Source organism: Panthera tigris, chromosome A2 (assembly GCF_018350195.1).
Source record: "Panthera tigris isolate Pti1 chromosome A2, P.tigris_Pti1_mat1.1, whole genome shotgun sequence".
Taxonomy (NCBI): domain Eukaryota; kingdom Metazoa; phylum Chordata; class Mammalia; order Carnivora; family Felidae; genus Panthera; species Panthera tigris.
The window spans coordinates 81,436,350-81,451,008 of record NC_056661.1 but is presented as its reverse complement, the minus strand read 5'-3'; the positions used below and the strand labels follow the sequence as shown (position 1 = coordinate 81,451,008).

Below are 14,659 nucleotides of genomic sequence, written 5' to 3'. Positions count from 1 at the left end.
TGGGATTCTCTCTCTCCCTCTCCCCCTCACCCACTCACTCTCCCTCCCTCTCTCAAAAATAAACTTAAAAAATTTTTTCTTTAACATTTATTTTTGAGAGACAGAGACAGTGCCAGTGGGGGAGGGGCAGAGAGAGAAGGAGACACAGAATCTGAACCAGGCTCCAGGTTCTGAGCTGTCAATGCAGGGCTTGGACCCACGAAATGCGAGATCATGACCTGAGCCAAAATCAAGAGTCAGACGCTTAACCAACTGAGCCACCCAGGTGCCCCAATAAACTTTTTTAAAAAAGGACACTGGGTAAAAACTAAGGAAACCTGAATAAAGTATGTACTTTGGTTAATGATAATATATCAATATTCGTTCATTAATTGTGACAAATGTATCATACAAATATAAAATTTCAAGAACAAGAGAAAGAAAATTTCAAGAGAAAATTTTTCTATAAATGTAAAGCTATTCCAAAATTGAAAGCTTAATAAAACTTATATTTATCTAAATTTATAAAGGAAAAACTTAATTGTAAGAAAGAAATACAGTGCTTGCTTGCCTCAGCAGCACATATACTAAAATTGGAATGATACAGAGAAGATTAGCATGGCCCCCAAGCAAGAATGACATGCAAATTCATGAAGCATTCCATATTTATGGGACAGACAGTGGCTGTACTTGTGGTGATCACAGCATATGTATAAACTGTCAAATCACTATTTTGTACACCTGAGGCCAAAGTGCCATTGTATGTCAACCATAGTCAAATACACAGACACACACAGGTTTGTGCATGAGGCTAATGTGACATTGTGTGTCAACTATACATGCATACGTAACACAGACACATGCAGTTTGTGTGCATGTGTAGATAAATTTCACTCTATGTAATGGACAGAGTTCCAAGACACTGTTAAATAAAAACAGCAAGTTGCACAAAAGTGGTAGAATATTTAGGCTTTTGAAAATAGGCTACATATTCTTTTCTGTGCATGTATATGTACACATGTACATATGTAAATGCATTGAAAAAAATCTGGAAGGAAGAACACAAAATACCTAACAGGTTTGCTCCTATGGAAGGAACAAAAGAACTTTAAAAAATTTTTTTATTTACTTATTTATTTTGAGAGAGTGAGAGAGTGAGAGAGAGAGAGTGAGAGAGAGAGAGTGAGAGAGAGAGAGTGAGAGAGAGAGAGAGTGAGAGAGAGAGAGAGAGTGAGAGAGAGAGAGTGAGAGAGAGAGAGAGAGAGTGAGAGAGAGAGAGAGAGAGTGAGAGAGAGAGAGAGAGAGAGAGAGAGAGAGAGAGAGAGAATGCATGCACGCACAAGCGGGGGATGGCAGAAAGAAGAAGAAACAGAATCCCAAGTAGGCTCTGCACGGTGCAGAGCCTGATGCGGGGCTTGAACTCACAAACCGTGAGATCATGACCCGAGCTGAGATCAAGAGTCAGACGCTTAATCAACTGAGCCACCCAGGTGCTCCAAAAGGAACTACTGATTCTTATTTTAGGTAATTCTAAATTATCTGAAATTTCTACAACAGAAAGGGATTCATATTTATACTTATGTAATTAAGTTGTTAGCATACATCTCTTTCCTGAAAGAAGAACTGATAATTTCATGTTTAGACAAATTTTTTTTAACTAGATTTACAGTTGAGCACCTGGATGGCTCAGTCAGTTAAGCATCCAACTTTGACTCAGGTCCTGATCTCATGGCTTGTGGGTTTGAGCCCTGTGTTGAGCTCTGTGCTGACAGCTCACAGCCTGGATGGAGCCTTCTTTGCATTGTGTCTCCCTCTCTCTTTGTCCCTCCCCTGCTTGCATTCTGTGTCTCTTTCTTTCTCAAAAATAAATTAACATTAAAAAAAAAATTTTTTTTTAAAGATTTAGAATCACTCAAGGTGCATCAGAAGGAAAGAAATAAGAAAAAAAAAACAAACCACTTCAAAATAAAAGAGTGAATATGTAACCTAACACACAAACACACATGAAAATAATGTTACTTTTTCCAAATTCCTTACTTCATTAAAATTGTTCAAGTGTATTTCTACTTCACTTTTATATACATTATCTCAAGGTTATGTTATAGTTAACAAAAAGAACAAAAGGAGAAAATATGATGCAATTATACATCTATTCTCAATATGTATATATGCATGTACTACTTGTTAGATTTAATAGCTTTTAAGGAAAAGAGAGAAATCCATAAATGACTCATTAAACCACAGAATTCTGTATAAAGAAGGATCTTCATGTAGATTCATTAGATTTTTTTTTTTAAAAGATGTTGTCAGAGGGGTGCCTGGCTGGCTTACTCAGTAAACTCTTGATCTCAGGGTCTTGAGTTCAACTCCTCCCATGGGCATAGAGCTTACATTAACAAATAATAATTAAAAGTAAAAAACAGGGGCACCTGTGTGGCTCAGTCGGTTAAGCACCTGACTTCGGCTTTGGTCATGATCTCATGGTTTGGGAGTTTGAGCCCAGTGTCATGCTCTATGCTAATAGCGTGTAGCCTAGAGCCCACTCCAAGTTCTGTGTCTCCCTCTCTGTCCCCTTCCCGCTCACGCTCTCTCTCTCTCAAAAATAAACAAACATTAAAAAAGTAAATAAAATAGGGGCATTGGGTGGTTCAGGTAAGCATCCGACTTCAGCTCAGTTTAATGATCTTGTGGTCCCTGAATTCGAGCCCTGCATCAGTCTCTGTGCTAGCAGCTCAGAGCCTGAAGCCTGCTTCAGATTCTGTGTGTGTGTGTGTGTGTGTGTGTGTGTGTGTGTCTGCCCCTCCCTCACTTGCACTCTTTCTCTCTCTCAAAATAAATAAATAAATGAATGAATAAATAAATAAAAATTAATAAAATAAAAAAAATAAAGTGTCATAAAAATCCACACTACCTGTTCTTTTTTTTTTTAATGTTTATTTATATTTTTGAGACAGAGAGAGACAAAGCATGTACGAGGGAGGGTCAGAGAGAGAGGGAGACACAGAATCTGAAGCAGGCTCCAGGCTCTGAGCAGTCAGCACAGAGCCCGACGCGGCTCTCACGGACTGTGAGATCATGACCTGAGCCAAAGTCGGCCGCTTAACCGACTAAGTCACCCAGGAGCCCCTCCACACTACCTGTTCTTAAGGAGTGTTGGTAGAATTTTCTACTGAAGACTTCAGTTACAATACATTCTTGTACCACAAACCTCAAATAGGCTTCACGCTATGAGTTTTTCCTGCTTTGGGTATGTGCCATGATTCACACTGTAATAATACAGTCTATGAAATCAGTTAGTCTGAACAACAACACTGATCTCCTTAAACACCTTCCCCAGATAGGAGTAAGTATAGCTAGAAATAGATCTGAAAATAAGCAATAAATAGAAGAAAAAGAGAAATAATACAGAATTTAAGTGGGGAAGTAGAAGGGAAGGTAACATTACAAAAATGGAAAGAGAAAGATAAAGGATATAGTAAAAAGGGGAGCAATGCCTTCTCAGCCCTTTTTTCTTGGTCCTTACTGCAAAAGACATTACTAACCTCTTCTTCAAAATTCCTCCCTAAGTCTCAGTGGTACTGCACTATCCTGTCTACTCAGTAACTCACGATCCTACCATCAAAACTTGCACATTCTCATTAGGATCTACCTTGGGCATGCTTCTTTCTCTCTTCTTTTTCCATTGAAGAAAATGCATTCCTATGATTCAAACTATAACCGTTAGGTAAATGAATCCTCAGACTAATATCTCAACTCAGCCTCTTGGCCAAGCTCTACCACTTATTTCCATAAGAAATATTTAACACCTTGGGGGGTGCCTGGGTGGCTCAGCAGGTTGAGCACTAGACTCTTGATTTCAGCTCAAGTCATGATCCCAGGGTCATGTGATCAAGCCCCACACTGGGCTCCATGCTAAGCATGGGGCCTGCTTGAGATTCTCTCCCTCTGCCCCTCTTCCCTGCTGGCGCTCTCTCAAAATAAAAATAAAAATAAAAAAATAAAAATAAAAATAAAATAAAATAAAACTATTAAAAGAAAAAAAAGAAGTATTTAACAACTTGGGATGCCTGGCTGGTTCAGTTAGCAGAGCATGTGACTCTTAATCTCAAGGTTGTGAGTTAGATTGAGCCTTACACTGGGTAAAGAGATTACTTAATGTTTTTAAATCTTAAAAAAAAAAAAAAAAAGAAATACTTAACATTAAAATTACCATCTTTCTCATATAAATAAAGTTCAAGCTCTCCTTTTAATTCCTTGTTTATGTTAATGGCACAACATCCTCCAACATCCAAATTCAAAAAATTCTCAAAAACCTTTATAATACTTCCTTAACGTTATAATATTATATACAATAACATATTATATATAATATAATAACATATATATTATATATAATAACTTTCCCTAACATTAAATCACTTTCTCAGTTCAGTCTATTTTTCCATTGAAATATGTCTATCTTCCTTTCCCTTTCCATAACTGATTACTTATCTTTTGAAACAAGTGATCTTCCTACTTACAGTTTCTCTCTCCACCAATCCACTCAGCAGTGACCAAAAAATATTCCTTGAAAATATAGTTGATCATGTCACTCTCTTCTACTTTAAACAAATGAACAAAACCACCCTACATAAAAAGAGAAAATTCCCACAGTATGCCATTCAAGAATCTACATATTCAAGACACATTTTAATTTCTTCTACTCTTCAACCACATGTATATCTACACAAGATTCCAGACTGATTCATTAGTACAACTTACTCCAATATTTTTGTTAATACCATTTAGTTAGGATGCCTTTGCCCATCCCAATTCTTGTTGACCAAAATCCTACACATTCTGCAAGAATCTACCTGAAATTCAGCTTTCCATTAAGGACTCTTTGGTCCCTTCAACTTGAAATGACCACTGCCTTCTTCTCCCTCTCTTATGATTTGAATTGTTTGTGTACCTTTTTTATCTGCTCTGTTGGATTATAAACTCTTTCTTGGTTATTATATCTAATGTATCTTTGTTGTCTTCTATAGAACCCAGAATAGTGTTTTGCACATAATTGATGCTAAAAATGAATGAGGATTCCAGAGGGCAAAAGAAAAAGGGTTAATATAAGTAGGAGCAAATTATTACCAATAATCATCTGAAGGGTCAGCAATCAGAGAAGACAGCCCCCCAAAAAAAGCAACACGCAGAAACAGAAACAAGATGAGTAACAATACAAAGTGCCTCTTACATTGCAGCTAATAATCTTTCCAATTAAATTATACATCTTGAAGGAAAGAAATACAAACAACTTTTCTCTCTGCATTCCCCTACACAATACCAAACATATGGCAGGCAGTGTTTGTTGAATCATTTAAGAAAGAAGCAGAGGACAAATTAGAGAAACTGTGATATAATTTAAGAAAGTAAATGCTTTTATCAGTATTTTATATGACTCTAAAAATAAGTAATAAAAAAATAGAGCTCTGACAAAAATCAATAAGATAGTGTTGAAGCGGGACAGTTGCCAGAAAGTCTTCCACAAAATTAGTTTTTTTCATAGGAAAAAATTAAAGATTTCACTTATTCTCCTCATTTTATAGAGAATAAAAGTCAGGGCTCAGAGCAGATAAGATGTTCTCATGCACAGAGACTAAGTGGCAGAACTAGGAAAACTCCCAAACAGGTCCAATAGGAGTTAAAAGCTCCTATTACTACACTATAGGAAAGAAAACCAAAAACATATAATTCTTTGGACCACAAATGTTTCATTGAATTTAGCTAATCGTAGATAGTTCCTAACTTAAACCTGCACACGGAAGCAGCACCATTTCTACCTCTTCCGCACTACATCTTCATAAGGATATAGTAACATTACAGGGGAAGGAATAACATAGAAATGGGTTTCAGAAACTTGGAAGGCAAAGAAGAAAACCTTCCTTTCCAATTAAAGGACGGCTGAGATGTGACAGGCATGAGGCAGATGGTATTTAAAATACCTGATGCCTCCTCTGGAGTTGTCTGCTCATCCATAGTGAGGGGAAAATGCTAAAAGAGTGAAAGGTCTTCATGGACCTAATTGTAAAAACTGCTACATGTCATGAACCCTGAGATGTGAAAGACTTGTGCAGTTCCAGTAAGTAAGAACCGAAGGACTTGGGAACTGCTAACCTGTGAGAGGGCTGCAAGCTTCTGCTGCTTGTACTTGCAAATCAGGGGCTTCTGCTCACTGAGCTCTGATGACCCTTTCTCTTCTAGTGTTTCCCAATTCTGTGCTTCTATTTTCTTATGAAGGGGAAAAAACTTAGTATAATGACTCATACAGCAACAATGTCCTATATTTTGTACAGTAATGCAAAAAATGTTTCTGCCTGAACATATTATGAGGAAGTTCAGACTGTACAATACTTATCTCTTACTATTCAGGGAAAGGCAGGCTGCTTTGGCTAACATATTGAGACCAAAAAAACAAGGAAGAGAATGTTGAAAATGATATAGTTTAAGACAGCTGTGTATTAAGAAACTCTAAATATACTGTAATATGTTGGAAATAACTCAGGCTTTGTAATTAGACATATTTAATTTCCAGTTCTGCCACTCACTGACACAAATTACTTACTAATCACGTTGTGCCTCAGTATTAATTGTTAAAGATCACAGCACTTATCTTTTTAGACTTTTTATGAGGATTAAAGGCAACATATGCATTATTTCCAACTATCCCCAGTTTATATTGCAGGCACTTGACAAAAGAAGCTATCATCATTAAATATAGATTATTAGGAAAGCATTTAGTAATATGCATACACTGACAAAATAATAATAGTATAGTAATAGTATAGTAATAATCACAAGAATACAATCCCTAAAAGGAGAACAAAAAAATTAATATAGATGTACCTACATGAAAGCCTAACCAGGCATAACATGAAACAGTGGTCTGGGCGCCTTCCTGTACCATAATTAAAAATTTCAGGTCAGGTTTTCTTCACTAATCTACCAGGAAGACCTGCTTCTAAAACAGAAGTAAATACTTCCTCTCCTCTCTATATATTATAAAAGAAAGATATAAAGTAGCGAGACATTATATTTGGTATCTAGATTTGGTATCTAGATTGTATTCATTGAATTTTATACTACAGCTGTCATATAAAATGTGACCCACATACAACCAGGGGCATTCTAGACCTCTAAGTCAACATTACACAATTACTTTAATTAAAACTATATTCTATAATGCAAACAGTAAACTATATAGTTCTTTTTGTATAATGATAACAGCATATATGAGAATCATTGCTTTTATTATATATGCTTATGTTTTTTCATGCAACCAATTAAAGTTCTAAATTTTAAAAAGTTATGGGGCACCTGGGTGGCTCAGTCAGTTGAGCGTCGGACTCTTGACTTGGGCTCAGGTCATGATCTACAGTTGTGAAATAGAGCCCCATGTCAGACTCGATACTGGGCATGGAGCCTACTTAAGATTTTCTTTTCTTTTCTTTCTATTCTTTCTTTCTCTCCCCCCCCCCACCCCTCTGCCACTTGTGCATGCACACACACGTTCTCTCTCAAAAATAAGAGTCAAGAGCTAAAATAAAGATGTTTAGCAATATATAATGTCAGAGCTACAAAGAGAATCAAATATCTAGAAATTATTTCCTTCTTTGTTTTATGACATTGTATACGTGTTTTCCTATCCAATTCCTATCCAATTCTATGAATGTTACACTTCAAATAAAGCTCTCCACCTAAATTCCTTCATCTCTTTACTGAAATCCTACCACACTATCCTTCAAAGATTCGCTCAAAAATCCCATCCTCCCTGCCTACCTGCATTTCCACAAGTACCACCTCTACTTTCCATTTGTCTTGTGGTATTCAACTTACTGCACTAATAATTACTTTTTCTAGTATCCTGCTAGATTAAGGTACTTGAAGGCAGAAGCTTTATATTGTTGTTTTTGTCATTTTATTAAAACCTACCACAGCACCTAAGCACTAAAAATATTTGTCAAGCTGAATAGTTATACCGTGCTAATAGAGATCTCAGATTTCAAAGACAAACACAATGCTTGAAGTACCACAAGGAGTACCATAACTTCCTGAGTATTACTAAGTATCATACTGTAATTCAACTATTCCTGATTATGAAGAATTGGTAGCCTTTCACTATTATATAATTACATACCCAACTACTAAGTGTATGTAGAAAACCCAAAAGCTTTCTTATATACCAGTAACAATCTGGAAGAAACTCCCCAAAATAAAATAAAATGCCAGATGAAAACTCATAATCTGTATTAAAAATCAGTACACTTTATGGAGACATATAACAATACAAGGGTAGGTCAGGGTACCTGGGTGGTGGAGTTGATTAAGCATCTGACTTTGGCTCAGGTCATAATCTCACGGTTTGTGAGTTTGGGCCCCGCATTGGACTCTGTGCTGACAGTTCAGAGCCTGGAGCCTGCTTCAGATTCTGTGTCTCCCTCTCTCTCTGCCCCTCCCCCACTCACACCTCTATCTCTCTCACTCAGAGATAAATATTAAAAGAAAAAAAAAAGAATATAAGGGTAGGTAAAGACATACATGTAACTTTTTAAATTTTTTTTTTTTTTAATATTTATTTTTGAGAGACAGAGTGTGAGCCCGGGAGGGACAGAGAGGAGTCACAGATCTGAAGCAGGCTCCAGGCTCCAGGCTCCAAGCTGTCAGCACAGAGCTCGACACGGGGCTTGACCCATAAGCCCTAAGATCATGACCCGAGCCGAAGTCAGATGCTCAAAATGACTGAGCCACCCAGGTGCCCCCCCCCTTTTTTTAATTTTAAACGTTTATTTTTGAGCGACAGAGCATGAGTAGGAAAGGGGCAGAGAGAGAGGGAGGCATAGAATCCAAAGCAGGCTCCAGGCTGAGGTATCAGCACAGAGCCCAACACAGGGCTCGAAGTCATGAACCACAAGATCATGACCTGAGCCGAAGGTGGATGCTTAACCAACTGAGCCACCTAGGTGCCCCAAAACATACATGTAACTTTTGAATATAAAGAAAATTCTGTAATTAAAATCTGCCCTTAATTTAATCAACAAATTTAATGAAACACCCTAAGTGATTAGTGGGTTGGGAGAGTGGACTTTACAAAATAATTCTCAAGTTAAGCAAGAAGGAAAAGTAAGAATAAGGGCACTTTGATCCAAACCTCAAATACAGAAGTTTTCAAAATGCACTATAGTCCTAAAGGTAAAACCTAAAACTATAAAGTATCTAAAAGGAAACATAGGAGAAAAACCCTTGTGATCCTGGGTTAGGCAAAGCCCTCTCAGTTAAGACACAAAAAGCACATTCCATACAAAAAATAAATAAATTATAAAGTGGACTTCATCAAATTAAATTTTTCTGCTATGAAAAAAGTGTGAAGGACAACATTAAGAGACTGAAAATTCACAGAATGGGAGAATACATTCATGAAATACATATCTGATAAAGAACTTGTACACAGAATAAAGAACACTCACAATTTGAAAATAAGAATAACAGATAATCTGAACAGATACTTCACCAAACAAGAGACAAGGATGGAAAATAAGTACATAAACGATGTTCAACATCAGTAGTCATTAGGGAACTGCAAATTAAAACTGCAATGAAATACTGCTACACCCACTAGGATGACTAAGATTTAGTAAACCGACATCAAAAGTTGGTGGGTATGAAAAAAAGTACAGCAACTTTAGAAAAGTATGGCAGTTTTTTATGAAGTTAAACATAAACTTACCATACAACCCAGTGATCCCATTTCTAGATATTTGCTCAAGAGAATGAAAAATACATCTACTACAAGATTCGTCTGTGAACAATTGTAGCAGAAACAAAACCCAAAAACCAGAAACAATCTAAATGTCCATCAATGGTGAAATGAAAAAACAAACCTGTGGTATCTCTATGCAATGAACTACTCAGAAATAAAAGAAATGAGGGGTGCCTGGGTGGCTTAGTCGGTTAAGTGTCCAAATTTGATTTTGGCTCAGATCATGATCCCTGGGGTCATGAATGAGATGGAGCCCAATGTTCTCCATGTTGAGTGTGGAATCTGCTTAAGATTCTCTCCCTCTGTCCCTCCCCTGCTCACACTCACTCTTTCTCTAAAAAAATAAATAAATAAAAAATAAAAAAAAAGGAATGAATTGATTACTGCAACAACATTGATAAACCTCAAAAAAGGAATATCCTAAATGAAAGACACCAAACATGAAAAAGACAGTGTAGGATTCAACTTTTTTGACAATCTGGAAAAGGATTTCCATTTATAATGCCATTACAGATATGGTAAACACATGCAGATTAAAACCGTAAAATATCCTCTTTGTGTAATGTATTGATAAGCTTCATTTGTTTGACATTAGAGTATATAAAATGTCAATTCTGGTAACTCAAGCTGAGTCAAACACAATACAATTAGTATCATCTACAGAGTCTTTCTAGTTCCTGTGCCCTTAATACCTGCCTTTTGTACTCACTTGACAATTTTACCATCGTCTGTGAGTTGCTGGTCAACATCTCATCCCGTTATCACTTTTCTGCCGTTCTTAGTTGGAAATACGTGCCCAAACTTTCCTGAATAACAGGCAGACATCTCTTCTGAGCAGGCAGAAAGGGCTGACACGTAGTATTACTCATTCATTTCCGAAATAGTTATTGAGGACCCAGAGGTACCCTGACCTAAAAAGAAGAGAACCACAGCCCCCAGTTTTCACAGGTTATGTCTAGTGAAGAAGACAATTAATTGATTAAAATGAAGTGAAGAAGATAGAAGAAGTGCAAGGTGACGTGGGAAGAGACAGCAAGGGGACCTAACCTAATCTAGAGAATAGCAAAGGCCTTCCTTTCATGTGGAGTCCTGATAGATGAGTGTAGTCATTAGCTAGGTGCAGTAGAAATGTGGAACTAGGGAGGGTAGAATAATGGGTACAGAAAGTCCTAGGCAGCAAGGAGCACTGAGGAGAAGCTGAAGAGCTAAACAAGAATATGATCATTCAGAGAGTTGGAGGACATTTTGGGATTTGAACATCATGTCATAAAGAGAAAAGTGACATGATCACATATGCATTCAGATCTCTAGTTATCACTTAAGGCTGTAGCATGAAGAACGAATTGAAAGATCACAGACCTGAAGTAGGGATTCCAATAAAGAGGCAGTTATATAATGATCTAGGGTAGAGATAATGGTAATTTGAACTAAGACTAGGACGGACAGTGAAAGGACACAGATATGAAAGATAGTGATTAGAACTGACAAGACTTGGCTACAGGTTAGACAAAGGTAAAGTGTAGAATCCAGTTTTAAAGCTTGAGCTACTAGATATATGATGGCATTGAGATAAAGAACATACACAGCAAGACAAATTTGAGTAAGGAAGGCTATGGGTTTTGAACATATTAATTTTACAGCTCTACGGAATATCTAATAGGGATTATGTCAAGGAGGCAGTTGAATCTATGGATCTAAAACTCCAAACTAAACTAAGATTTGGGGAGTGCTAACAACAGACATTAGAAAACCAACAAGGAGATTAGCAAAGTCAGAGAGAAGAGTAATGTAAAAGAGCCCCAAACTAAACCAAATACTAAGATAAGGAAAGAGATAAGAAAAATGGTGGGGGAGGCCGGAAGACGGAGGACAAATGTGAGATAAATTGTTAAATTGTTAGGCCATGTCTAATCTTGATTTTTTTTTAGAGCCCTTTTAAAGGCTGTGAACAGCTGGTTACCTAAGAACTAAGACAGGATCTGAAATTATTTGTTCCTCACAAAAAAAACAGTGGTTGTTACCTGCTACTATCAGTGACTTTTAAAATGGTCCCCTCCACATACACAATACTGAAACATACACACACTCACTGAACAGAATCTCCTAAACATTTTAAAACTTTAGGGGAGCCTGGGTGGTTCAGTCGGTTGGGCATCCGACTTTGGCTCTGGTCATGATCTCACAGTTCATGGGTTTGAGCCCTGCGCCAGAGCTCTGTGCTGACAGCTCAGAGCCTGGAGCCTGCTGTGGATTCTTTGTCTCTCATTCTCTCTGTCCCTCCCCTGCTCATGCTTTGTCTGTCTCTCTCTCAAAAATAAACATTAAAAAAAATTCTTTTTAATTTTTAAACTTTACACATTGACTCACCACTAACTGGAGCTTCATGTGATAAGAACTTTAACATAAGGTACTTGATTGTGTCTCAAACTTATATACATCGTTTCCAACCAGGTCTCCTGCAAGCTTACCCACATTTTTTCAATGATATGCTTATTTTCTCCATCTGAAACAATAAAATTAAATACATAAATCCTTTGTTGCTATATATTTGTATTTATGAAGCCCTACCATACATTCCCTTTCAAAATCTTTTCTGGGGTGTGTGACTCAGTCAATTAAGTGTCTGACTCTTGATTTCAGCTCAGATCATGATCTCACAATTTGTGAGATGGAGCCCTGTGTCAGGCTCTGCGCTGACAACAAGGAGCCTGCTTGGGATTCTCTCTCCCTACTCTCTCTGCCCCTGCCCTGCTAGCACTCTCTCAAAATAAATAAATAAACTTACAACACACACACACACACACACACACACACACACACACACACACACACACACCTTTTCCTTTCCATGTCCAGGAGTTCCAATCATCTTACTACTAAAATCACTTCACTTTACTACTAAAGTAGTCTCCAATATCCCTGTCTCTAATTTTTCTCTCAGCCAATTCATCCTACATAGTGCTAACAAATCAATATTCCTAAAATACGAATTTGAATAAATTATCACTCTATTAAAAAAACCCAAAAAACTGTGCCTTGCTGTTGCCCACAGAATGAAGTCTGAACTCCTTATCCTGGCAAATAGAAGGCATATCATGGCAAACTTTCAACTGGCATGCTGTGTTATTTCCCAACTTTGTACAAAATCACCAATCCCAGCTGAATGGTTCTATTCACAGACTACTGAACATGCCATCCACACTTCTGCTTCTGTCTCTACGATCTTACTCATACCATTCCCCCTAATAAGCCTGTCTCCATCATCTCCATTTACCTAAGGCCTATTCTTCTTTCAAAGTCTGGTTATTTGGTAAACTAGCTCACAATGTAAGGTGCAATTCTGGATGAAGGAGATTTAAAAACATTAACCCAGTTTGCACAATAGCGTAGAGCTGGGGCTCTGAAGTCAAACTACATAATGATCTAAAACTTAGATTGCCTGTTTATTTAATATCCTTGGCAGGTTACTTAAATTTTCTGAGCTTCCATACAATACTTAAAAAAGGCTAATATCTGACTAAACTTTAAAGAAGTTGTTAAAATTAGATAGAAACACATAAAAGTGCTGAGTACAGTTCTGTAAATGTTACCTATTGGTATTATTGTTATTGTTTCTGTCCTCAAGAAGCTTAAATTCTAGCTCAAGCTGCATCCAATTACTCATTGTATCAGCTTGTGGCCCAACTCAGCCTGACAGAATTTACTAATTCTGATATTTTCATCATCCTCAAAGCAGAAAATTGAAAAATGGTGGCTATTTGCTCCCTCTTAAGGTATAAAGTTCATCAGTGATTTAGCCAGAAAATGAATGTCTGGAGACATCCATTTTTCAGAATATTGTTCCTCATGTCAAACCACTGAAGTGGTTCTGATTTAAGTAATATCTAAAGAAAGTGTATACCCTTTCTATAAAAAAGCTAACAAGTGTAGCTACTCAAATTTGCAATGCAAAGAGGACAGATAAAATTAATTTCTTAAGGGGCACCTGCATGGCTCAGTTGGTTGCGCATCTGACTCTTGAATTTTGCTCAGGTCATGATCTCACAGGGTCATGAGATCAACCCCACCTGTGCTGCGCATGGAGCCTGCTTAAGATTCTCTCTCTCTCCCTCTACCTCTCATGGTAGAGGTATTTTTTTTTCCTTCAATCACTGAGAACAAGGCAAAGATCATAAAATGATGACTATAACGATGCCTGTTCTGAAGGCATTGATATAATGTAGTTAAACAGGAATTCATATAGGTATATGGCTAATTTATAACAGTCGACAGAGGACGTTATGTAATAGAGATTATAATTTTGAAATATATATAGTTTCTAACATGCTATACTATTATATATTTACTATATTAAAAAGACTGGTAGGGGGCACCTGGGTGGCTCAGTCGGTTAAGTGTCCGACTTCGGCTCAGGTCGTGATCTTCCGGTCTGTGAGTTCGAGCCCTGCGTCGGGCTCTGTGCTGACAGCTCAGAGCCTGGAGCCTGTTTCGGATTCTGTGTCTCCCTCTCTCTGACCCTCCCCCATTCATGCTCTGTCTCTCTCTGTCTCAAAAATAAATAAACGTTAAAAAAAAAAAAAAATTGAAAAAAAAAAAAAAGACTGGTAGGAATTTCTTATTTTTGGCCTGTGTTACCAATATTGTAACAGATCACCAATTGTAACTAGACTACTACACTCAATCTTTAACTATAAGCATTCTGCAAGTAGTTTTCCAAAATTCAAACTATGGTGAATTAAGAATTCAAGAAACGTGTTTACCATGAAATTCTAGTCAGACCAATGAACTTATTTACTTTGGTACTCCAAATCAAAATAGATTGCCAAATGTTAATCGACATATAAGAGTAGCGATTTATTATGAATTCCTCATTCCCAAATCTAATTCATT

The 14,659-nt window shown here is 37.1% G+C and overlaps 1 protein-coding gene, 1 long non-coding RNA gene and 1 other non-coding gene across 3 annotated transcripts in view; 1 reads left to right on the top strand and 2 right to left on the bottom strand.

Moving 5' to 3' along the window:
- The window catches only part of RSBN1L (round spermatid basic protein 1 like), a 65,272-nt gene that overhangs the window by 40,644 nt on the left and 9,969 nt on the right, over positions 1-14,659 (bottom strand). The gene's annotated exons all lie outside the window — the stretch shown is intronic.
- LOC122236754 lies at positions 543-649 on the top strand. Its single transcript, XR_006215006.1, has one exon. It is a non-coding gene; the product is annotated as a U6 spliceosomal RNA (small nuclear RNA).
- On the bottom strand, positions 10,479-12,270 carry LOC122233279. The gene is made up of 2 exons (XR_006210827.1): positions 12,137-12,270; positions 10,479-10,680 (listed from the first exon to the last, which is right to left on the bottom strand). It is a non-coding gene; the product is annotated as an uncharacterized LOC122233279 (long non-coding RNA).